Here is a 27,940-nt window from a genome sequence, read left to right on the forward strand (position 1 = left end):
GGCCATTGATAAGGGCAAATCTGTGCACACAACATACCCCAATCTGGCAAAGGCTTTCAACACAATCCCACATTCAGGCATTACCGATAAACTTAGGCAACTGAATGTAAACCCCTTCATTGTAAAATGAGTTGCCAGCTGGGTCACAAATCAGACACACACTCTATCAAAGTGGGTGACACCACATCAACCAGCAGACCTGTTACCTGTGGGTTGCCACAGGGGTCAGTGCTGGGCCCCTTACTGTTTGGTATATACTTCTCAGAAGTTCAGGTCAAGACTAAGGGGTTGTAGCTGACCAAGACTGCAGACAACTGCAAACTAGGTGCAATCACTGAATCCCCAAATTATGTCAGTATACTCCAGGAGCGTCTCACACAGGCCAACAGCCAATGACTGGTGTATTAGCCATGGTCTCAAACTGAATGCAAAGAAATGCACATCATTCCCTTCGGCACAATGTGCCCACACACTATCAAATCAACATCAATACCCTAAGTACCCATGAAGTGGCAAGGGGCCTGTGATCACAAGTTGACTGCGACCTTAAGTTCGACCACCATGTGTCTACTATAGTAAGGAAGAACTTTTATGTGGCACATTTGACTAGTAAAGACATAGCCTCAAGAGCAAAAGAAGTTATAACCCTGCTATATTTGGCACTTATCCAGCTCATGATTGACTATACCATCCTATTTGGCATGTACAGTACTAAGGACATGCAGCAATTAGAGAGCCCTCAGAGGTTTCTAACAAAGAAGGTCAAGGATTTCCAGCATGTGCCTTACACAGACCGACTAAAGTCCCTGTCATTATACTCCCTATCTTATAGACTTCTTAGCCGAGACTTACACCTCGCCTACAGAGCAATCCAAGACCCAAACCTAATGTACTTGCTGCATATCCATAAATCCAACAGGACTAGTGCTACCCATTCCAGGCACCTAAATATTGCCTGCAACTTAAATAGAAAATGCTTTAGGGACAGATGTGTCTCCCAGCGACTGCTGTGTCTTTGGAATAGACTACCAATTCTTTTGAAACAGAGCACGTCTATGGCTCTGTTCAAGAGTAACTGGGATGAACGGCTGGGGCATCATAAATTCTAACTGGGGATGGAGCCCACAACACTCCTGCGCAAGGGCAGTCATCGTTAAATACAATCTTGGGTACTGACTAGCATTTCTATGGTATTACATTGGGATGAAACAGCTAGGAGGCTTAAAATGACCTTCAGATCAATAGCTAAGTAATCTACTATGATCCTATGATCCTATGATTAAGGTGGAGCCTAGGGTTGCAGGCATATGATATGACAGTGTAGCACCATAGGGGGATCAGCAATGCCAATGCAGATTGGCTTTCAAAACCGGCTATTGGTTAATGTGTTCCCAGACAGGCTCATGTCCCTCAAGCCACATTCCCCAAAGGTCACTTGAAAAACCAGCTTGAGTCTTCAAACGGGGGAGACATATGATGATGTGAGGTATTGCAAACTATGAAAGGAGAAGTAGGGCAGTGGATGTGCAACATATGCCAGCATAGCTAGCTGGAGTTTTGTAAAGACTTATATGTCATTTGTATATCAAACTTATTCATCCAGGTGCTTGTGTTGAAAATGTATTTGTAAAGCTGCTTGTGTTTAAAATGTACCAGCAGTGTGTCCTTCTGGACATAAAAGGAATACACCTTAATGTCAGATTGTATTGCAACTGCTGAAATTATTATATTGTAACAAAAGATCCTGGAAGAGCAGATCTTAACCTCAGTCCAGCTAACTTTGAAAATAGTCTGAAATTAAGTTATGTGGTTTATACCATAATGATTGTGTCCTACAGTTCTGATTGTGGCCGGAGACAAACTGTCTGTGAAAACTAAGTCTAGGAATGCTGCTGTATTGTCCTTAGGGGTGAAGTAATTGCTACCCTGGAAGGGTAGAAGTTTTTGAAATGGTTTTATAGCTTTCAGGTGTTATAACACATCTTAGCAAAGCTCTTATGTCTGTGTATTATGACACATATGTGCTAGATTCTGGTTCAGTTTCCAGTAAAGGGGGTTACTGTGGGAATCAGAAATCAGGTGACTAGATGTATGTGAGGTAATTGTGTAATCCAGCACTGAAATGATGTTTTAATACTAGATGAGTCAGAAGTCTCATGGAAGTCTGTTATTGAAATTGACAAGACCACTCACCCACTTCATCTTGCCTTTCCCTAGTAAGTGAACTAGGGAACAGCAATTCTTTAGTCATTCAGGAAAATGTAGTGAGATTAGTTAAATATGTTTTTCTGTATCTGTATGAACCTTTCCATATGTGTTATTTTTAATATTTCCTGTGATTGTAGCTCTGGTGTTTATTGTAAATAGATATCATAGAATCATAGGATTGTAGAAGGTTACAGAGATAATGGCCCCAGGGCACTTACAAACCTAGCCAAGTTCATCAAGTGTTCTCAAGGGTGTCTGGTTCCAGCAGACACTAAAATCAGCACCTATTTCCCCTATTCAAGAAGGAAACAAAAAATAGTACCAGGCTAACTATCCTTGTAGGCTATTCCAAGCCCAGCCAATTAATCCATGTATAAATCAAACCCCATACCTTGTGCCTATAAGTGAACATCTTAACCACTATGCAAACCTCCCACCCTCTATGCCAACCTCCCTCCCTAGAGAACCTATCTGCATTTCATGTTCTTTTTTATTTATTAGTAAATATATTTAAACTTTTCATTGTGGCTGGTATTTTAGACAATATTTTAACCTTTGAGAGTACTGATATTTATTTTGTGACACTGGTCGCTCATGAAAACTTTGCTGCATTTGTCAAACAAGACCATTTGTATTAGTATTAATTTTTCTCAGTAGAATTGGGCATCCTTTTAGAGCCTTAGAATAGCTGGTTTTGGAGTGTTCTGGTGGCAGTATCTACCATATAGACTAGGCAAAGGGGGAATAGCTGGTAAATCTGTGGCAGCCTTTCCCAGGTGTGTATGTGTGTGTGTGTGAAAATCAAATCTGAAAGTGTGTATGTGTCAGCTACTTGGAGCAGGGACACACAGCACTGGTTTCACAGAGAGGGTGGTGGAGGACTTGGCTTGGGACACTTGGCTGAGGACTCAACTCTACAGCTGTGTCAGTGGGAGTCTTATTTGGGGCCTGGATAGAGGGAGGGAAACCCAGTCCCAGGACTGAGTGTACTCCCTGTGTGCTCTTAAGGGAAATTGTGCTTGGTGCAGAGACCTGCATCTGAAAATACTGTGTATATCTATTTTTGTTCCAAGTGAATGTCCCTCACCGGTGTCAGTGTGAGGATTGAAATTCCTTGAATACTGTCCCAGAGGAGGGACGTCACAGAGTCATCTTAAAACATGTATATAAAGATTAAACTCTCACATGTTAGAAAGATCTTATAGCCCACAACTGATTTAGAAATAAACCAACAAATAAAAAAGAAAAATAAAGGGCAATAAAACTCCATGGCAAATAGGAGAAAAATCTGAGATTTATAAATTATTTTCAAAAAAAATAATCCAGTATTTACCATTATAAAGTATATATTAAAATGCATAAATAACTCAAGCAAGCGTTGACAGAGTGAGAAATAACCTTCTATGTGTAAAAAATCCAAGTAATCCGGTCTTCTGAGACAAATAATTCAGTTTATTACACAGATAAACCACGATCATCTCCGTTGCTTATTTTAAAACTGTCTCGCTATGTTAAACTCATTTAACATAGCGAGACACTAAAAAAAGCAACGGAGATCTTGCTTTCTCCGTTGCTTTTTTTAAAACACTGTCTCGCTATGTTAAATGGGTTTAACATAGCGAGACAGCTTTAAAATAAGCAACGGAGATGTCCGTTGCTTATTTTAAAACTGTCTCGCTATGTTAAACTCATTTAACATAGCGAGACAGTGTTTTAAAAAAATGAGTTATACTAATGGAAAAAAGTCCGGGCGACCGGACCTTTTTCCATTAGTATAACTCGATTTACAACGGGCACGCTGGCCAATCAGCGTGCACGTTTTGGGGGGGTCATGGTATAATATGTTTATGTCAATTTTGCCCAGCAGAATGCAGTTAATATTGCCATTTCTAAAAGATGATGAATCAACTGGATTTATTACTAGAAGACAAATGTAACATAATGCTAAATGACTAATATGGACCGAGCTGTAATAAATCTAAATATTGAAAAACGCCTTTGACTTATTAAATAGGAAATATATTTGTGATCCTGGAAGCTTATTACTTTCCAGATTTGTATGCTCAACTAGTAAATATTTTATAGTATTTCTGTCTGATATATTAAAGTTGGGGGTATATGTTTCCCAAGACATAAGAATTATTAAAGCAACAAAACAAAGTTGCTGTCTATCAGCACTTTCAGTTTGTACTAGATATGGAACATTTAACAAATCCAGTTAGTTATAAAAATAACATTGACAGTTTTAAAATAAGTAGGCTATGAATGTAAAATATTATTTGCTGACATTTTTATATTAATCTGAACTATCAATTCTTCCAGAGATCAATTGAAATTTATAAAAAAATAATAAATTGCACTACAAATGAATGAATAAATGATCAATTTAAATATAACCAAGAGTGTAAAACTGAAATATTTAGGTATTAGATTCTCTCTCTCTCTCTCTATATATATATATATATATAGAGAGAGAGAGAGAGAGAGAGAGCGAGAGTGGCACTCACACTAACTAAAAATGTTATTAATGACTTAAAGGCATAATATTTAATTGAAATAAAACATTTTTTCAAGTTCAAAGAGAAATCCAAAAAAAATGACACACACAACAGCACCAAAACCACAAATGCAAGCAAACTGGCTCCAATAAAGGCCGTCCCTTCCAAAATTCCTCTCTTCAGAGGAATAACTCGTAAAGATACTTCACCCCATGCACTGGTATATGCAAAACAAAAAATGTATTAACTCAACACAAAAAGATTCATAAGTTCATAGGTTCATAGGTTGGTACTAGGCTATCAGCCCTAGGGCCTATACAAGCCTAGCCATAACAATTCCCTGGCTATTTCTTCCCACATTATTTACTTTCCTGGCCCCCTGTCTAGCAGGGCGACTGACGTGATCCCTGGGGTGAATTTCCTTTCTCTCATCCAATCGTCAAGGTTCCTCCTGAAGAGGTCCAAAGAGGCACTCTGCTTGACATGTATGGGCAATCTATTCCAGAGTCTGGGGAGTCTCTGGGTCAGGAACCTATCCCTCCAGCATGTTTTGTTTATTGTGATGACAAGGTTTAGATCCCTGGAGTGTGTAGCTCTGAGGGGTTGGGATTTCTTTAAGTGTAGCATGTCCAACAGCTCTGGGTTTGACATGGCCTTGTATGTTAAGCAGAGATCGCCTCTGAGTAGACGATATGCGACAGAGTATAGCTGGAGTTTTTTAAGGCGGTCAGCGTAGGGCATCTGCTTTAGGCCTGTGATTCTTTTAGTGAGGTATTTCTGAGGCCTTTCCAGTTGTTGCAGATGTCTTGAGAGGTACATACCAAATAGGGCGTTGTATTCTATAATGGGTCTAATGAGGGATGAGTACAGTGGGACAATGACCTCCTTTTTCTGGATGAAAAGCCCTTCGTGATGAGGTGTGCCACATAGAAGGATTTCCTGACTGTTGTGGCGATGTGGTTATCGAAGGTGAGACCACTGTCCACCTGTGTCCCTAAGTCTCTTATCACACTTTCTGTGTTTAGTGTACTGCCACCTATATGGTAATTCATGGATACATGTTTTTCCCAAAGGGATAACAATACATTTCTTGGCATTGAGCTTGAGCCCATGGCTCTGGCACCAAGCATCTGTTTCTGTAAGGCCCTTTTGTAGAGTATCCACATCATTTGGGGATTCAATAATGGCTCCCAGTTTGCAGTCATCTGCAAACTTTGTTAGCCAGAGTCCCTTAGTGTTGACCTGTACTTCAGAGAAGTAGATGCCAAACAAGAGCGCCCCAGGACTGAACCCTGAGGTACTCCACTTGTCACTTGTCTGGAGCTGGATTTGGAGTCGGCTACTTTTACAGTGTGGGTTCTATCAGTAAGCCATTTAGCAACCCATTGGGTGACATAGAGATTAATGCCCAACTTAGTAAGTTTATCTATGATTCCAGAGTGGGGGATGGTGTCAAAGGCCTTGGCAAGGTCTAAATAGGCTGTGTGGACCACCTTACCCTTGTCCATGGCTCTGGAGACTGATTCAAAGAAGTCAATCAGGTTCAGGAGACAAGATCGGCCCTTCATAAACCCAAACTGGGTGGGGTCCAGTGTTTGAAGGTTGCCAATGTCTTTGTTTATAAGTTCCATGATAATACGCTTCATGGCCTTGCAGATAAGGCTTGTCAGACTGATGGGATGGTAGTTTTTGGGATCCAAGGTGGATCCCCCCTTGTGGATTGGGATAACTGTAGCTCTGCGCCACTCAGTGGGCATGAAACCTGAGGTGAGGCTATGATTAAACATGACACTTAGGTGAGGTGCCAGTTCATATTGTAGTTCATGTAGTACACAGCCCGGGATGTCATCTGGTCCCATGGATGCTGTATTCTTGGCTTTAGAGAGTGCGTTTTGTACCTGTGTGGCCGTTATTACTGGAATATGGCAATCTTCCGGTATTGAGATGGGCTATTTAGGGGGTGAGAGGGGGGTGAAGTTGGCACTGAATCGATCTGCCAGGATATTGGCAATATCTTTCGGATCAGTATATTTAATGCCATTCTGTTTTAACTCAGAGCAGATCTGAGCATTGTCATTTAGATTCTTGACATAGTTATAGAATGCTTTGTGGTTGTCTTTGGAATCTTTGGCAATTTTATTTTCGTAACTAGCTTTGGAGGATTTTATGAGGCATCTCAGTTTCTTACTGAGGCTAGTAAGGAGTTTTTGCATCCTGGGATTTTCCTCTTTTCTGCAAAAGTTTCTTCCTTTTGTTGTAAAGTTTGTTTATGGCAGGGGACCACCAGATTGGCTTCCTTTTTTTGGATGAGAGCATTTTGGTTCTATATGGGATGGCACGATTCATGCATGAGTGGATATGCTCGTACAGTGCCTTAGTGTAGGATTTAGCAGTTGAACTTTCAGTTCCCGTCTGCATGGGTGTCATGAAGTTTGTCACTTCTGACTTGAGTAGCATGAAGTTGGCTTTGGAAAAGTTTTTTATGGTGGTTTCTTTACTGGGGGGTGGGGGTGGGATGTGGATGTTAAGGGTGATTAGCTTATGGTCAGACCTGACTAAAGAGGGGGTGACCATAGGTATGGAGCATTAATTTCCCATGTTGGTAATGACCAGGTCTAGGATATTGGAGCCCCTGGTGGGACTATGGATTAGTTGATCCAGGGCGTTGGAATTTATGAATTCCAAAAACCGTTGCGCAAAGGTGTTGGGACATGAGTAGTTTTCCCAGTTAATGGCAGGGTAGTTAAAATCACCCAGTATTAGGGTGTTTGGTTCTATCTTAATATTTTCCAGTATGTTTAGAAAGGTGTAGTGAGAACCTTGGGGTATGGTGGGGGATATGTAGCAAGCTACAATTTGGATTGCAGTCTTACCTAGTGTTAGTTGCACTTGGAGAATTTCAGACACATTGTGTTGGCCAACTAGCCTGGTGGTGTGAATATCCTTGGTGAATATTGACACTCCTCCACCTGTAGTGTTTCAGTCCTGGTTTGGTGGCCGAAAAGTGTGGTAAGAGTTGTAGCCTGGTATTGCAGGGGTGCTCTCTGGAGCCTTGAACCAGGTCTCAGTTACTGCACAGATATCGATGTTCTCCATTTTTAGGAGTGCCTCGAGAGAGTGCATTTTGAGGTTTAGACTTCTAACATTGAGTAGCATTACCTTCAGATTTTGCATGCTTGTACCTGTTACGGTGGTGGTTTTGTCCTTTGAAGTTTGCCTAAAAAAGGCACTATAGGGTGGCAAGAGCCTTAGCCAGTAACCTGAATCCCAGGGGCGACAGGTGCAGACCATCTCTGGCAAAGCATCGTGGTCTGTCAATCATGTCATCCCAGGCAGAAAGATACTGGATCCCCTTTGAATGACACCATAAGCATAGCCAATTGTTGAAGTCAATCATTTTATCCTTATATTGTGGTATCATTCTGGGCGAAGGCAGGATGCTACTCAGGGCTAGGGTCATACCTGCCTGGGCCACATGATCCAAGAGCTCTTCCAGGTCTCTTTTCAGGTAGTCCAGGGAGGTACATCTCAAGTCATTCACTCCAACATGGACAATGACAGAGTCATATTTGTACTTGTTGTGGAGTGACTTGAGTGCATGCGTTATGTGGCGGATCCTGGCACCCGACAGGCAGCTGACTGTAATTTTCTCCTTATTTAACCTGGTGAGAGGGACATCAGTGTGCCGGACTATAGAGTCACCTATGACTAAAGTGTTAGGTACATTGTCTTGCCTTAGGGGCTGTTGCTGGGTAGCACACTGGTGTTGTGAACTATGTGACACATTGGTTGTGATTGGTGTTTGTTTGCGTTTCAGCTTCAGAGGTCTTTGTTGCTTGGGCAGGTTACAGTTAAAGGCCTCTGCATATGTGGATTTAGTGTTGCTGTATGTAGGTGTTGGTGTTGCGGGTTTAGAAGGGCTATGTGTTGCTTGAGGTGTAGTGTGGGTGTTAACCTTCTCCTCTTGACTGTCTAGCACAATCTTGGGTGGAGAGAGCTTTGCTTCCATTTTGGCTATGTAAGTGCATCTCTCACAGGTTGTAGTGTTGGGTGGTAGGAGGAGAGGGTTGTCTGTGTACATGAGGCAATTGCTGCATTGCCCCAGTATGCCCAGATTCACCAGGTGGACAGGAGAAATCACCGGAAGCTGACCCTTGGACATGCCTGGTTTGGGGCTTTTTTTTTTTTTTCTTTGTAAAGTATAGGAGCTGTTTCCTTAGCAAGGTACTTTGCAATTATAGGCTGTTTAGTGCCTACTATTAATTTCTCCTTGTTAACAAGGAGAGTTCAGTGTTTGTATCAGTTTAAGGCGTCCTAGTGCATTCCAACAGGTATTAGAGAAAGTGCTAGTCACAGGGATGCTTAAAGCTAAGATTGAAAAGAATGCACTCTGCAGTGTGCACTAGAGAAGTTAGATGTGAAAGTAGGTAACTTGAGTTTTACCTGTTTAAAAAGTTAAGGTTTAGTGGAGAGTTACTATTTTTAAAACAGCAAGATGGATTGAAAGGGGTGGTCACTTTTGTATTTTGGTAATATGAAATACTGTAGGATGGCCAATAAATTTAAATAATTGAAGGGGTGGGATTTCAAAAATGATGATTTTGTGATTACTCACATAAGCCAGTGAAAGTAGAAAGATGTGTTTTAATCTATTGGTATTATTTTTCATTATCTTTTTGTGTTGAGTTAATAATTTTTTTTTTGTTTTGCATATACCAGTGCGTGGAGTGAAGTATCTTTATGAGTTATTCCTCTGAAGTGGGGAATTTTGGAAGGGACAGCCTTTATTGGAGTCAGTTTGCTTGCATTTGTGGTTTCAAAGAGAAATAATTTATTAAAATGATATTTAATAGTAGTTTCTATCCAAGAAATGTTGTGCTTAATATGTAACATAACAATAGGACAGATTAAGGCAATCAAAAATGTTGTTTTAGAGCCTTCTATTTTGTCCTGTACAGCAAAGTAACACAAGGACAAATCAAGGTAATCAGAAAGTTTTTCTAAAACATTCTGTTCTTATGTTTACGTTAAGGGTTATTATTCAACCCAACAAGTCATCAACTTTCTCAGTTTTATCTGAGAACTCCATATTCTCCAACATTTATGGTGTTATTGGGAGTAAACTTTACATACGGATTCAGCTAGAGAACCCAGCAGATGTACTGTTCAAACTTTTAATTCTGAAACTAATGCAATAATGCAATAATATTGGAAACTCACAAACAACTCATTTAGTTAGGTTAGTTTCTGACTTAATAAAGATTGGATCGCTGTGTGTTGACTTCCTGGATTAAAATTATAAGACGTCATTAACTTTCTCATAAAGCTTATCTTTAAAACATGGGTCTAGGATCATCAAATATTACATGCACATGTAAGTGGCCTGGCCTATAATCTACTGAACCACATGAAAGATGCAATTTTTAATACAACATTTTTTGAACCTAGGATTTTCAAACAACAAATTTACCAAAATCAGCTATTTTGATAAGCAGATCAGACAAATTGAGGGTTTGATATAATTATGGCATGGAAGCATTTCATCTGCTTTCCTCACATTTTTTTTCTGCTCAGGACATTTTCCATTGAAACATTAAGGGAAGAAAGTACCTGGCTGACAACCTCAAAACTGTATATTATTCAAATGCTTGAAACTTGAGTACAAAAAAACAGGGTAAACTGAAATCAATAAGCAAAGAAAACGAGTTTAAGATAATCATCAGAGAATTGTAGGGTACTTCCCATGTAGATATTTTGCATTTTCAGAAATTTTGCTAGGTCATACAGAATAGATCTGATGGTGGTCTCATAGAACTGGTATACCATTCTATACTTTCAACTTCAGGTAGCCCTGGTTATAAATCATAAATTCCTGTACTAGATTTGTATAACACTGGCATACAATGTTAGACTGGTAGCTGCTTAAAGAAGCCTTAACATAAATAATGAACAAGACATCCCCCGGATTCACTAATCTTCCATGCAAGACTAGCTTAGTCCTGCACAGAAGTGCCCATTTAGGAGCAGTATGGCAGTGCACCATGCATATTAACAAGGCACACTGCCCGAGCTCCTAGGCTTACACAGACCATGTACAAGTGCTGGGGGCATGTCTGAGAGCAGAGCTCTCAGAATAACATGCCCCTGCAATGTAAAACAGCAGAAGGTGTTAAGAAATGAGCAAGATCGTTCATAGGTGCCCTCATATCCCCACCAATACTCCCCCATGTGTACAGCAGCAACAGTACATAAAAATCAAATGAAGAAACCCCTTTATTTTTATTTTAAAAATCCGAGTACAGCTAACCGTGGGTGTGCAGGTGTGCTCATCACTTAGCTACGGTTAAAGCAACTTAAAAAGCTGAAGAGGATAACAAGGAAGATATATGCCAATAAAGCAACACAGCAGTAGTGTAGTGGGCAGAGTGTTCACTTCACGAGCAGGCATTCCCAGTTCAAGTCCCACTGCAGCACAGTCTATTTTATATGGCAAAGCCCATTATAACCAATATTTATGTTGCAAGACCCATGAAAGAACTGGAATACTGCAGGAAATGCACAGTGTCATAATGAATAAGGCACGAGTAAGCAAGTTTAAGCGCAAATAAGCAGTAGTATGCATATGTAAGTACTAGTAGGCATGTTTAAGTGCATTTGCGTGGGGGTAAGCATTGCCTACACAGATTAAGCAAAGTAGAAGCTAACTGAGTGTAAGAAGCTGTAACCGGAAGTAAGTACTGCTTAGCTCCATGCAAACCCGCACAAACCTGCTTACAACTGCTTTAAAGTGCCTTAACCACTCTGTATCAAATGGCCCGTGTTCTGCCCAGCAACAAAATAAACAGCCACTGCAAGGCTCAAACCCAAGACCCTGCACATCATAGACAAAGTGATTTACCGCTAAGTTATGCAAGATATAAATAAACCTGATGTTTTCAGAAACATAACCTCCAGTCCAGGCATAAAACAGTACAGAAAATGTTTACCAACATCTAGATGTATGTGTGTGTAAATATATTAATATCGAAACAGATACAAGATATCTATATGTATATATATATCTATCTATATATATATATATATATATATATATATATATATATATATATATATATATATATATATATATATATATATATATATATTTCTAAAAATATATACATATATATATTAATATATATGAACATATATACATGCAAATGCCTACATCGACACATATATGTGTCTACACCTATATGTTTACATATACACAGCAAGTTACATATGTGTACACAGATATATATATATATATATATATATATATATATATATATATATATATATATATATATACATAAGTATATACGGAAATAGTTAAATATATGTAAGCAGATATATATATCTATATAGGTATATATGGCCATACATCTGTAGATAGCAATGACAGATTAACAAAAACACATACGACCACATACACCATTAATGGGGATGAGAGGCCCCACTCACTATGCATCTTGCACGAATAGGCATCCCACCCCCACAGCCAAACACGTCTGCCCTGCAATACAGTACCAGGTGGTGCAGATCCCATGACCAGGACCTGTCACGACATGGGCACAAGATGTTAACAGTACTACATCCCACCTGTATGATGTCAGGCTGGTATTGGTAACATATCATGCAGTACAGTCTGTCTCCCATAGGAAACGTAAAATGTGGAAGCCATCAACATTTCCAGGATACAGATACACAGACACAGATACAGATATATATATATATATATATATATATATATATATATATATATATATATATATATATATATATATATATATATATATATATATAGATATACATGTGACTACATATACACACGCAGATATATGTACAGTAAGATACATATGAAGAAGGTGCACATAATATGGAACAGCCACTATGCCTACAGTTAATACCTGAACAACTGGACAATGTATGGGCCACCCATACAAATGACAATTGCTGCCTGCAACATATACCCACAGAGAGGTCATAGGAAAAAACACCACACACAGGTTTGCAGAAATGGAAAACATTTAATTGTGTACTATTACAGTTCCATATGCCATGTCATATAGCTGTTCAGACACTGACATACATATAAACAGAGTAATGCAACTGTGAAACAGTTATACTAATACAGTAGTCTGGAAAGGTTCACAACTGTTGCTGTCCAGGCCAAGCTCCTCAAATTGCACAGTAGTGAGGACAGACTGGGCCACAGGATACCAAACAATCAACAGTATGTGATGCAGGTGTATAGTTCAGCAGCCTCTATCTACACTCTGTACAAAATCACTAGGTGGTAAAGACATCATGTGACCAAATGGGTTGTAACTGTTACATAACAAGGCATAACTGACACCATCACAAGCACACTGACAAACAGAACAGTCTGTATGGCAGGAGGCAGTAGACTTGCATTAACCCAATTTATGTAAGTAATGTAAATATAGGTGAAGTATACGGTACTGTACATCCAGATACCTTAAGGCAGCTCACCTCTGATACCCCCACAATTTTTAACAGCCTTGGTCATTTATGGTGCCCCCTGACTTAATAATACAGGGCCATATACCACTGTTGCATACATTGGCCACTAGAGTGTATAAGAGCACCCATGTATTGTGTAGGTGACGTCCACACATATATGGCCCCAACCCTGCCGTATGTATGGGGGATACAACAGCAGTGGACTGATGGCAGCAATGGCATTGTGATATACTCACAGCCCACTACAGAACAACCACAGACAGCATGTCATTTGTGCAAAGCTTGGTATGTAGGTGGAGGACAGAGGCTGGAACACAGGCACAAATGTGGAAAACTGTTGCCATACACTAAGCAAGTTGCTGGTGTTACAGGATAGTCTGCAACATACCCTTAGTCAGGGAATTGAGGTTAGAAACAGAAATGGATGTAGCCATGTACTGATAGCACTCAACACACACACTGCTAGTGAAATATCTGACACAGGACCTGTGTGGTGGACAGACAACACATGATAGGCACTCCTCTAGCCACCAAGAGGATAGGCCCACAGTTGAGAGCTATGCAGACAGACTGCATTCCAAGGTAAAGTAGTATGTACACACACACTCTGTAACACCAGTACTATACAAAGCATAACACAACTCTGCTCACACTCTGTCTGTAGTTCCTGAACCTCCTACAAATATGTATCTGGTCTGAGTGTGCCAGTTCTCTTGTAAGAGGTGTTGCTACCTGCTGTCTTTAACACTGATAACCACACACAGGAAGGATGTCCATCACACAGGAAATGTAAAGGTACCACACCCACATGATGTAGGGGTTTAGAGTAGGTGGTTGCCATGACTGTGGTGATTGGAAGTACTACACATGTGTAATTATATATATATATATATATATATATATATATATATATATATATATATATATATATATATATGGCTATTTGGATAATAATATGTACATATATTTCTACCATATGTCCTGGACATGGAGTGTAGCCCTACCCCAGACTCTATAGTCCCACAGTCATAGTGCAAGGGGATGTCAGGTATGTATAGCAGGTATATTAGTAGACTATTGCTATTGTAATTTGGGATTGTCTTCACAGACATGGTGTGTGTTGGAGGTCACATCTGCTTACAACATGTGTGCCATTGGCTACTGACAGACTTCCTAAGGACATCATAGTAAAATATCGCTGCTAGCACATAATGCCCTGTGGACTGCAGTAGAGATATTGGCCAATATATGTGGACATTCTGACACACTCTGTACAGTGCAGAGGTCTACACATAACCCCTTAGTGCTAAACATGTGTACCATGCCTGACAATATGGATGTAGACAGCCATGTAAATGGGTATAACACATAAAGACTGGAATACTTTTGCCACCACAGATTATGCATTCACACGCACCTGTCTGGCTTGACACATAATAACCGTTGGTACAGGGGTGCCATGGCCACATACTACTCACTAGATATTGACATACATCTGTACAGCATACCACTGCTCTATCTGACATACATGACTGTTAAGGGAGGCCTGGCAGCAGTACATCTGGCAAGTATCTGCACATGACATCTCACTGGGTAAGTACACTAACCTGCTAGGCATGTAACAATGCACTGTGCAGGCTACAGGCAGACTGGCTCAACACTGGCCTACATCTCCTATGGGGGAATGCACATGTACCTGCATGTATAGCAGGCTGTACAGGCATGTCACAGCACTGGTTAAGATACACCTGTGTCAAAGTGCATAACCACAACCAATGTGAACACAGCCACAGCCACATATGTTAAGCTAGCATAATATTACAGTATATGGACTATCTGTTCGACACCATCCTCATATGTGCCACTCATAGACTGACCCTACATATACTGGGCTGCTACAGAGTCTGGTCTGATGGCTGTCTGTGGTATAGGACATGTGTGTGTATTGCCCTACAAACAAGTACGCCAATACGGTACCATACAGTGGAGCAGCATGTAACATCAGATAGGACGGGACCTAGAACAATGACATCTACCACAGTCTGTACACAGGCTAAATGCCGTATTAACAATGCACACACTGTTGACATTCACAATAAGTTCACAGACCTCCGTACTGTACAAACATCCACAGAATGTCCAAGTTATGTCATCAAATATAACCTGTACTGTACATAATGTGTAGCAGTCTGATATCTCACAGGCTTGTTAGATATGATGACACTAATTATGGTATACAGCACATATGCACCACGTCATGCACGACATATGTACACAGGTTGACAGAGTTGTGGCTGCAAGCACATACACAGGGCCAGTAATGACATGTTGCTGTGATAACCTCATACATTTACTGCTGTAACAGGGTTTGTTTCAACATATGTCCTAGGAGGGATATGAAGCCAGTAACTGTCACGGCTTTCACCATCTACAGACTGCAATCCTCACACTAACTTCTGCAGTCCACAGATAGATGCTGAGTTGGTAACACATGAAACCAAAGGCACAACACACTGCCCTGTCTGCAGATGGGGATTCCTCATAAACATGGAACTGACATGGCAGGTTTTGAGGCATGTATGACAGTCATATCCACACATGCACTGTTAAACCAACAGTACTCCAAATGTAGTATAGCAGCACTTACAGTCTGTAGTCAGGTCAGGTACATCCCCCTCATGTGTGTTGCCCTGTTTCTGTAGTGCATGTTGTTAGAGGTAAATCCCCAATTCATCTGAGATGCTGTTTGCCAAGCAACAGATCTAGTTCCTGCTCACCGTGAATGAAAAGAACCAACACCAACATGAGGTTCCTAGATATTGGAGTGTGTTTCCACGCAATTGGCTATGGGAATGTTACCACAGCTGTTCCACATGCAATCAGCTAGGGGAGGGCTGCAATTCATGCAGAGGCCATCAGCTGATCATGAGCATCACTTAAAATAGATATGTTGCTGCCAAGCAAAGCAGGTGTAGGTCTCCACATCCACCAGAGAGGGAGTGGGAGAGGCAGACAGAGGCAAAAACAAGTCAGGGAGGGGTGGGAGAGTAAAACCTAAGCATGTTTGTGACACACATCTACCAGCACAGTGTATCAAACTCATCATGACTATGTAGTGCTATCACAGTTCTATGCAGTTATTGGATGCACCACATGGGTTACTTGGAGTGGAGCCCTCAGAACATATATGTGATGGTGACTGACATCTGCAACAGTGATACGGTAGCTATATGGTAGGTGACATACATGTGTCTGCATGAACAGGTGCCAGCATCAACACAGCCACACTCTCACAGGGATGCACACACATTGACACACTTGGCAGGGCAACGATTACAACTCACTAGTATTGGGATTGCCACAACACACCACTGTGCAGGTATCACATGCACCACACTGGTCATATGGGGGTTGTATGGGCAAGGGTATGGGGAGGTGTCTGACATCAGACAGCATGCTTCATTTGGCCCATGGGGGTTGTAGGGAGTGTGGATGTGAACATACGCACCATACAACACACACATAAACACACAGGCTGCCAGTACTGACATGCATGTGTGCATGTCTGCATGGGTGTGTGGTCGACTGTGCCAGACGACTGTACAAGGCTAGGCGATGAGTATGCCTTGGCATCAGGCCACATGACAATGGTCTGCATTGTAGCTCAGGGCTGTAGTGTCTGCATTTGCCCACACAGGTGGGTATTGTATCCCCCATCCAGTCACCGGGGTGACTGTTGTGTGTGACCAATGCTGTGCATCACTTGCCATGTATGTGTTCCTTAGTCCATGACATGGATGATTTCTGGGATGTGCACACCTCCCACATGCATGTGCAGTGATGTGTGGAACTGTACCTGGTGTGTCTGGCTCATGTTGTGAACACAGATTATCATCAGATGTGCCAGTCTTGCCCACCTGTGGTGGAAACTGGTAATGGGCAGCAGGTTTACCCTGCACCTACATTGATAGCATGCTAACAGCATTCCCTAGTGTCAGTGACATCTGTCAATACAGGGCATGTTGTCAGGCATGGTATGTCCTTTGTGGGTCACATGTGATGGAACCACAGGTGTTGCAGGTGTCCATTGGTGAACATGGGGAAGGTGCACTGTATGCATGTACATGCATATTGGACAGATGGACAGGATGCCATGCCCTCTGTAGCTCACAGCTATTACCCCATAGTTACTCTCAGTGGCCAATATGCAGTGTACTACCCACATATTGGCTGTTGCCTAGGCATGTGTGTGTGTGTGTATGAGACATGGGTTGAGAATGTGCTCTGGGTAATACTGGGGTTGCTAACTGTGATTGCCTGGCCTTGATGTCACATGTATGGGTATGGCTTTGCACCCCAGCCTCTCAGCTATTTCACATCTGTTATCCCTGTATGGTGGACATTGTGATATATAGTAGGGCCACCATATAAGAAATATGCAAAACCCACTCCACATTGGCCACAGGTGTCACACACTCACAACCACCTCCACACAGGATACATGTTACAAACACACACACCTGTCATGTCTGGGAGTAGAACCTCTACCTAACTAGTTTATTATACTACAGCACTATGCAGTTATAGTACACACCATGGAGATTACTGGAGTACTATTTCCCCAAACATGTATATCACATTGGATGACATCAGCAGGATTGCCAAAATAGGACATTCAAATTGTAGTGAGTGTGACTAGCCTAAAATGCACTGCTCCTTACACAGAGAGTAACACACACACACACACAACATTCACAACCAACATAGGTTGGTATAGAACCCCTAACATAGGTCTATACCACACTACAACATGGAGCTGTTATAGGACACACCACAGAGATTACTAGAGAACTCCTTCCCCAAAGGTGTGTTCACAATGAATGACATCAGCAGGATTGCCAAAGTAGAGCATTTGAAATGTACTCTGTATGACTAGCCTAAAATGCATTGTTCCCTACACAGGCAGTGACACACACACACAATATCATCAACTGACATGGGTGGGTACAGAACTCCTAACAGAGGTCTATGTTACACTACAGCCTGTAGTTGTTATAGGATGCACCATGGGGATTACCAGAGAACGCTTTCCCCGAAGGTGTATTTCACAATGAATGACATCAGCAGGATTGCCAAGGTAGGCCATTTGAAATGTACTCAGTGTGACTAGCCTATAATGCATTGCTCCGTACACAGACATTGAAACACACACAAAACATCCATAACTGCCATGGGTGGGGATAGAACCCTACTGCAGTTTTAATTCACACTACAGCAGTACACAGTTAGGGCACGCGCTACAGAGATTATGGGGCTGCATTCTTCCCAGAGGTGTATTTCTAGGTGGGTGACATCAGCAGCCTTGCTAAAGTTGAGTATATGAATTGTAAGGAGTGTGGGTACCCAAAAAATCATTGTTCTCTACACAGATAGGGACAGACAGAGACCCACACACACACACACACTTACTGTGTTGGGGATTAAAACACCTACCTAACTACTTTATCACACTACACAATTATAGGACGTGCTATGGAGATTACTGCTCTATAATCTTCCCAGAGATGTATTTCTAGGTGGGTGACATCAGCAGCCTTACCAAAGTTGAGTATATGAATTGTAAGGAGTGTGAGTACCCTAAAAAGCATGCCCTCTACACAGATAGTCAGACAGACAAAAAAAACACACACTTGCCAGTACTGGGATTAGAACACCTACTTAATCACACTACAGCAGTACGCAGTTACAGGAAACTCTACGGAGTTTACTGGGCTACAGCCTTCCCAGAGGTGTATTTCTAGGTAGGAGACATCAACAGCCTTGCCAAAGCTGAGTATATGAATTGTAAGGACTGTGAGTACCCTAAAATGCATTGTTCTCTACACAGACAGGGTCAGACAGACACACACACACACACACACACACACACACACACACACACACACACACTTGCCATGTCTGGGATTAGAACATCTTCCTAACTACTTCATCACACTACAGCAGTACGTAGCTATGGGACACACCACGGAGATTACTGGACTATAGTTCTCCCAAAGGTGTATTTCACATTGGATGACCTCAGCAGGCTTGTTATAGTAGGGCTATGGGGAGGGTGGTGTGTGCATGGGCCATAACCCATTCATCTAGGGGTTGGCACTCCACATGCGGGCACACACAGGGTCATATTTCACAGGTACATGTATACAGCTGCTTGATGACTACATCCTTGTACAGTCATGTTGCACAGCTGACATGTGCACCACATAGTCTGTAATGCTGACATATACTGGTGGCTAGTATCTGCAGTGAGTGACATCTGCACCTCATGTGTTTGGGGCTCTTTGGCTGTGTGCTAGGTGGGGCAGGCCTAGATGGCTCCTTGTTACAATCACCCTCTTCCACACATCTATGTCCGTCTATCTTTGGCTTATTATAGTGTGTTGTCCTCACATATATGTCTGTATTCCTATCCACTATGTGTGCAAAGCATGAGTGGTGCATACTGAGGAGTGTCTGCACTAACAACTGCAACTGCCAGATATGTCTGGTCCACTGGTGTTTGCAGACATGGCCTTCATGTGTTTAAGTGTGTGAGTATGCCCAGTATGGCCATCTTTACTGAATGTGTGGATCGTGTCCAGGTAGTTTGTGCTGCAGTGCTGACCTTTGTGTTGTACACCGACAGGTAGCATGCTGTTTCTGCAGAGTATCCATTGATCATTTGGCTTTGACTGTTACTACATTTCTGCATAGCAGGGGGGGCACACCAGACTATTTCTACTTTTCTACACAGGAGTGGGGGGGCACACCTGACTGTCATTACATTACTATGTAGGATGAGGGGGGCACACCTGACTATTTCTACATTTCTACACTGGGTTGGGGGGGCACACCTGACTGTTATTACATTACTATGTAAGATGTGAGGGGCACACATGACACTTGTACACATTTGTTATGACCATACTGGTATGTCAGGTACTCCATTTCATTCTGTATTGCTAACTATCATGCTGACTAGAGACATACCAGTGTACTACAGATCGTGACTTTGGTTGCCCTACATATTATTGTCTGACTTCCTACCCTTCAGAACTAACATCCCACTGCCTGCCCTGCTGTGGTCTGTCTGTGTAGGCCTGAGGGGGAGATTAACCATAGCCATCATTCTGGGGCCATAGCACAGGCTCTGTTTGGGTTTGTCTACACCTGTCCTGCTGGCTGAGACTGTTGTTGGGTATGTGAACCATCCTGACTGGCATGTGTGGGTCATATGGACACACATGTCGCTCAGCACATTTCCTGCATTGGGTTTTGTCACCCTGTGTAGTACTGGCTACTATGGTGACTCCAGTATGTGTTACAGATGTCATGGTGCCACTATGGGTTTCTACTGTCTGCTGCCATAACATTCAGCCACCCAATTCCCTTGCATGCTCACATCCATACCATAGCTACAGGTAGCAACACATTCTACTCCATTTGGCAATTGGTAGGTTGATTGACTTACCTTGAGGGTGTGCCAGACTTGTGGATGGTGTTTAAGGGCTGCCTATGTTGGATGCACATAGTACACTCCCTATACATGGTTGAGCACAGGTACTGTCATGTTTGGCATCCCTTTTTCTGTATGTGCGAGTCAGAGAGAGGTGTTTTTCCCTGTGTTCCTACTGTGTCACTGCATGTGATATGCATTGCCTCTTTGCCAAGCCAGGGCATACTGGGCATGCCTCCTTCTACCTACTGGGGCAGGCTCAGGTTGTTCCGCCTCCAGGTAACACTCTGTGCCTGTGCAGGCCTTGGCATTGGTGGGGGGCTGTGTGGCCCTGCCCCATGCTGTTCCTGCTGCAGCTTTTTCCGCACAATCATATTGTATAGCATAGCACATACCATACCAATTTGGGTACATGTAGCTGGTGAATACTGCAAGACTCTACTGGATGTGTCCAGACACCAGAACCATGACCTGAGCATCCCAAACACATGCTCTATTATATGTCTGGCCTGTGCGTGTGCCTCCTTATGGCATTGTTCTTCAGGTGTGTGTGCATTTCTGATGGGTGTCATCAGCCATGGCTCCAGTGAGTACCCAGCATCCCCCACTAGGTGATTGTAGGGGATGTCCCCATTGGCAAATCTCTGGTACAGCTGCGTCAGATGCCACATGTGGGAATCGTCATAGCTTCCAGGGCAGGCAACACACACATTCATTATAATGCCATGGGCAGTTGATGGAGGGGATGCCCCTTCGGTTGATGTAGGCCCTACCCTGCTCACTGTATGGTGCTTTGATGCATATGTACATGCAGTCTATAGCACCCACTACCCCCAGTGTATTCTGCTATTTGGTGGAAGAGACGGATATTGCTGGTCAACACCTCACGGGTGTTGAGGAAATATATGTGCTCACTGGCATGTGCTGACATGGCATCCAGGAACTGGTGGAATACTCTGGATGCTGATGCCTGTGAGATCCCCATGATATCCCCAGTTGTGCTTTGGGAGGTACCTGTGGCTAGTATTCCTAGGCCTACACATACCTTGGTATCCACTGGGATGGGTTCCCCTCGGTCAGTTTGGTGTGTCAGGTGTGGCCGGCACAGCTCAACAATTTGCTGTAGGAGGTCTCTGTCCACCCTATAGTGCTCCACTATCTCCAACTCATGTAGCCCCTGGTGGGTTCCCCTGGGTCTGTACACTCTTCTCCGTCTACTCACTGTGGGTTGTTTGGCAGCATTCACATCCTCACCACCCTCAGCCTCTTGCACATGTTGTTCTATGTTGCCTGCTGCAGCCCTTCTCATTTTGTAGGTTTGTTTGTTAAAATTTCCCCACTTGTATATAGAGGTGGTGTAGAGTGTGGGAAAAACCAGAGGAAAAGGTGTTTGCTTAGTTTATAGTAGTGGTCAGGGCTGGGCTGGTCTGCTGCCTGTGTAATTGACGGATTCTGATACATTTCACCTGCCAGCCATGCTAGTTCTCCCTGATTACCTTCCTACTGCTGTTTTCCCTTCCCATTGCCTCCCTGTTTAAGCCCATGTGTGCACTGGGCAAACAGAGTGCACAAATGTGTACACTGATGCTATTTCTTGGTTTAACTTCTGTTTTCTTCCTGTAAAATCCGGTGTGCAGTGCACACACCCACTTAGGCTTTGTAAAGAGTGCTAGGCAGGTTTAGACACACCCCCTAGCTTAGCTGTGCTAAGCTAGGAGCAAACCCGAGCCACAGGGCTCCAATCCGCTTACAGTATGCCTGACACCCCCCCCCATGATGTCACCTACCTCCGAGGCTTGCACCAAGTTATTCCTACTCTTACACTGTTGGGACCTGACTCACATCATGCATAAAACTGGGATTCACTATCCTTCCCCTCATTTGCATAGGATTGCCTGCTAATGCATAGTTACATGTCTCACACTGAGCCTCCCCCTTAGCAACCACTACTGACTGGCCAGGTTGTCTTCTGCCTGCCATTGACTTGCATGGCAGAATACTGATTTTAGTTAGAATGCTTATTTTAGGTTTATTTTATTACCACCCCCCCCCCCCCGATCCCGTTTGCGCACTGCTGCCTACGCTTAAACAGCTGAGATTGGGTAAAATTAAAGTTGTTTTTTTTGTTTTGTTTGCAATACCAGTGGCCTTATACTTGGCTATTGACATGCTTACTACTTGATATGCAGCCTTTATTCGGATCTGTCATGCTCCGTTTTGGATTTTTCAAAATGTACTCGGTTACTATCCGAGTACATTTCTGCAGATAGCATTAGTCTGGCACGGACTGTTGCGAGCTTCCTGGATTGCAAAATCCCCTCATTTCCATGGATTTCATCTGCAAATGGGGTGATTTGCATACCATGGCTTAGTCCGTGCAAGATTAGTTCAGGAGCACTCGTGCATGCCCCTGTGGGCTGTTCCTGGATCGCACGGCAGAAATATTGCCTGCTTGAGCTCCTGTACCAATCTTGCAGTCTGTGAATTCAGGGGATTGTCTTTTGGAAGCCTTGAAAAGGACTGTGAGTCAAGAAGTATCACATATTGGACCAATATTACATGCAACAAAGTTGTTATATCCCTAAATTTGCCCTCTGAATTCATCCAGCTATGTTTTCAAAGATTATTCCAATTAGCTACCACATCAACTACAGGGAATTATGGTTAATACTTATTCTAAAGTAAAAGCATTATCTTATCTATAACTTGAGAGGGTCATGTAAGGTAACTTGAATCATGATGCAGTTACTCTTTGATTCCTAAAATTAAACTGTTTGATTATTCAAGGATAGATATCAGGGTTTTAAATAAACTACTATATCTACAGATTGGTGTACAGTAGCAAAGAATGATTTTCAGTACAGTGGTTGTGATTCTTTAAAAGAGCTGTGATATCAGTTGTTTTATTTTAATGCCTCTTCACCTGAGCTGTGCTTGGAAACATTTGATAAGTGTTCCATCCTGGTAACAAATAGTAAATAAAAATAGAAAATAAGGTAAAATACTAAGTATTTTGTAAATTACACTAGACCCAAAATCTGCCTACAGCCATGCATCTAATGACTCAGCCACCATTGTAGAATAAATCTCTTGGCTGATTAAAAAATAAAGTATAGATCCCACTAAACTCTCCAGCTTACATGAACAAAAGATATTCTAACAATATTAATAGCTAATTAAAGTATTAAATTAGAACTTGAGCAGCAATCTACCATCATCAATAATTATTTCATAATACAAACAAAAGATTCATGATTTCAACAATTGGATTAGCTTCTGGTGTCATTTTAAGAGGATACAATATATTTCAACCAAGAAGGGCATGACAGACAGTCCTCACTGCTTTGCCAGGGATGACCTGCACCTTTCCCCCCAAGCTTTTCTATTCTGGCTAAAAACATGTCTACTCCTACAGTGTTGTTTTTTAGGTAATGGCAGTCTTCCAAAGCTTACAACATGAAAAAAACACAGTCTAGATAACATAAAGGAATTGCTTCTGAATGCTAGGCGCTTTAACAAAAACCTTCACTGCATACAACCAGTTCTTTCCCTGGAAAAAACTAGATATATGCATTATCACAAAGACCTGGTTCAAGACGAGTGAGAGTACTCCATCAGGGCAGGGTTTCAATGCCTACCACATGTTCAGAGGCACTAAAGGTGGCAATGTACCCATAGTCTTAAAAATAAACTGTACACCTATAGATTTATTAGACAGCATAATGACCTTGAACTCCTCCAGATCCAAGCTACTATTATCAAAATCCCTTGTCATATCATAGGTAACTATAGGACCTCCTCTTTCTCCCCCTCAACTCATATATCCTACCAAACCAATAAAAGTTGCTATGCATTAAGCCAAACAGCATTCTCTTAAAAAGTTTCTACTACCCCTCCATTAACTGACAGATTTCTACATCCTCAAACATGTGTGCCCAGAAATTCCTGGACTTTATTAATATGAATTTGCTGATTCGGTTAGTCCACACCCCATCCAGGGAATGATAAAATTATGGACTTGGCCCTTACCACTATGGGTCAGCTTTGCTTCCTACCAGTTGCAACTTCCACAATGGTCAAATATGACCACTAATCAGTCACATTCACCGTAAGACTGAAGCCAGAATCATCTGCCAATACCTTGGTATTCACAGATTATGCAAAGGCTATTCTACTAAAACTGAGCAATGACCACACTAAATTTAAAATCTCCTTCCATCTTGGTGAATTCAGGACCCTGTTTAAATCAGCCAAAGACAGATATGAGGTAAAAATAGCTATCCCATTAAAGGATAACCATAAAGCCTTCTTTAATGACAACATCCCCATTTTTTTCCTACCTCTCTCATCACATTCATAATGAAATCCTCCTCCTCAATGACACTAACATAAATTGGTTATCTCTATGCTCACCTAACTCTAACCAATCTATTAATCTGCATGGCTTCACTCAACTAATCTCCACACCTACCCATGTCAACAAACCTCACACTCCTGCTTCCTTATTGATTGGATACTAGTCTCTGACCCACTGAAATATCACAACCCTACAACTCTACCAGACTCCCAAAGTGATCACTTCCCTGGAAAAGTTCTCCGATTTACTCTTCATACCCCTAACCTGCACAAATACATTACATGTCGCAAGCTATCCAACTTCCACCCTGAAACTTTCAATGCCTTTGTCTCCAAAATCAACTGGGCTTTTCTGAGCCAAAAGCCTCTAGAACAGGCAGTAGTAACATTTAACTCTACTTTCCTAAATATCCTTAACTCATCCATCTGCACTGTACATATAAAAGCCAAAATATCCCCTTGGTTAACCAAAGCCCCTCACAACTTGATGAAATCAAGGGACAGAGTGTGGAAATTATGGGTAAAATCCAACCTACCCATCCACTTACAAAAACACAAGGAACTTACAAACCAGACAAAAACAAATCAATAAGGACAAAAACAAATTCTATCATAATCCACCAACTGCTCAGAAGTCAAATCCCTCTAAGTTTTGGCATGCAATCAATCAAATTCTCCACCCCGGCAACCCCTCTTCTCCAAACCCCTGTCCCACAAAAACACAGCAAGAAAGTGCAGCAATCTTTAATGCCCACTTTATTGAATCTATCAAGAAGATGCTACCCTCTAACTCCCCAAATACCAACACTGGAATATCTCCTAGCCCTACTCTCTCCTCAAACTCCAGTAATTCTTTTTCCCTCAAACCTGTATCCACCTGCTAAATCATTACTCAAAAACTAAAACTCTGTTTTCCATCAGCTGACAACATTCCTCCCTACTTCCTTCAAGTAGCCTCAAGCTCTCTAGCTCTTCTTGTATCTATTATCATAAACTTCTCCATCTCTGAATCTAAAGTTCCTTCCATCTGGAAGGATTTCTACACTATACCTATACATAAAGGAGGTAACTCCTCAGAAATCTCCAACTTCAAACCTATAGCTATCCTATCACCCCTCTCTAAAATCCTTTAAAAAATGCATTCACAAGCAGGTCATGCAACACTTATTACAAGAAAATCTACTTACTCCCACACAACATGGTTTTCTTCCAAAACACAGAACCACCACTGCCCTCCTATCCTTCATCAACACTGTCTCTGAAGCAAGAGACAGCAACTAACTGGTCTCCTGCTTATTCCTTGATCTTTCAAAAGCCTTCAATGCGGTCTCTCACTCTCTCCTTGTAAGCAAACTGACTAACCTCAATTTCTCTGTCACAACCATTGAATGATTTTCTAGCTACTTCTCTGATTGACAACAATCTGTAAAATGGCCCTCTGCTCCCCCCCCCCCAAGCCTGTTAAAACTGGTATTCCCCAAGGTTCTGTACTTGGTCCATCACTTTTCAATATCTTCTCTAACCTGCTCTATACATCTTGCCTCAGTCATCACTTGTTCAAAATGCTGATGACTCTACAATTACTCAATCTTCCTTTAACTCAGTTGAAACCTGGCTCTCCAATAACCAGCTTAAACTGAATCCTAATAAAACTAAACTCTTAGTTTTTCTCCCCAAAAATCTTAGCAGTCTTAAATCCTCCTTCTCCATACTCTCTCTCAGCAATACACCTATCACTGCTGAATCTTCCACTAAACTTCTAGGTGTCACAATCAATGACCAATTAAAATTTGATCTACATGTTAACAACTGTATCAGTAAAACACACCAAAAAACTGGGGTTCTTATACAATAGCAAAATGTTCATCACTAGCAAAAGCAAGGATATCCTTCTCACATGCTTATCTACTACCAAGTCTAATGTACAGCTCCAAAATCATAACAAACCTCAACTCATCACTCCTTAATAAGTTAAAATATACCTATAACAAAGTCGCTAGATTTGCAGCAAACCAAAATTATAAATCTCATCACTGTCTCTCTCTAAAAATGTTACACTGGCTAAAATTTCCCCACCAGCTTCTTCTCTCTCAGTTTATGGTTATTCATTCCATTTTATATCAACCTTCTTTCTGTCTCAACCTATCCTCCCTTATCTCCTACTACATTCCTTCTAGAACCCTTCGAAGCTCAGACCAAGACCTACTACAAACCATCAACCAAAGAATAAAACTGGCTGCAACCTATACAGCTACAACCCTGCCAAATCATGGAACAAACTCCCACAGGTAATTAGAGCTCTCAACAATATTAAAGAATTCAAGTCAGCTTTAAAAGAATACCTGAACAGACAATGGTCCTGCCATTGTACTCAGCCTCCTTAACTTATTCTCAAGTACTCCAAATCCCTAACTTCTTCTCCTTCCAATCTCCTGTCGCAGCACACTTGCCTACCTAAAACCTCTACTTAATTTCTTCAAATCAAAGTGCACAACATAAATAGACCTCACAAAGGCATATGACACCATCCCATAATGAAATGTAGATAAGCTCCCCCAGCTAAATTAAAAAATGGATAACAAATTGGCTCACAAATAGAGCTCAGGAAATTAAGTTGGGTGACTCTACCTCCTCTAAAAGACCTGTCACTGGTGAATTACCTCAGAGCTTCAGTCCTTGGATCATTCCTCTTTTTCATTTACTTCTTAGAGGTCAGAAATGTTAAGGGTTTATGCCAGACTAAGGTTGCAGATGACTGTAAATGATGTCTCATCATAGTGAGACTTTATATTTTTGTGATTTGATTTATTATTAAATATATTTGTGTTTCCTGAGTCATTAATTTTTTAGCTTTTGAACTTTTTAACTGTGTCTG

The sequence above is a fragment of the Protopterus annectens genome, chromosome 1.part0, assembly GCF_019279795.1.
Source record: "Protopterus annectens isolate FY-2018-M chromosome 1.part0, PAN1.0, whole genome shotgun sequence".
NCBI lineage: Eukaryota > Metazoa > Chordata > Ceratodontiformes > Protopteridae > Protopterus > Protopterus annectens.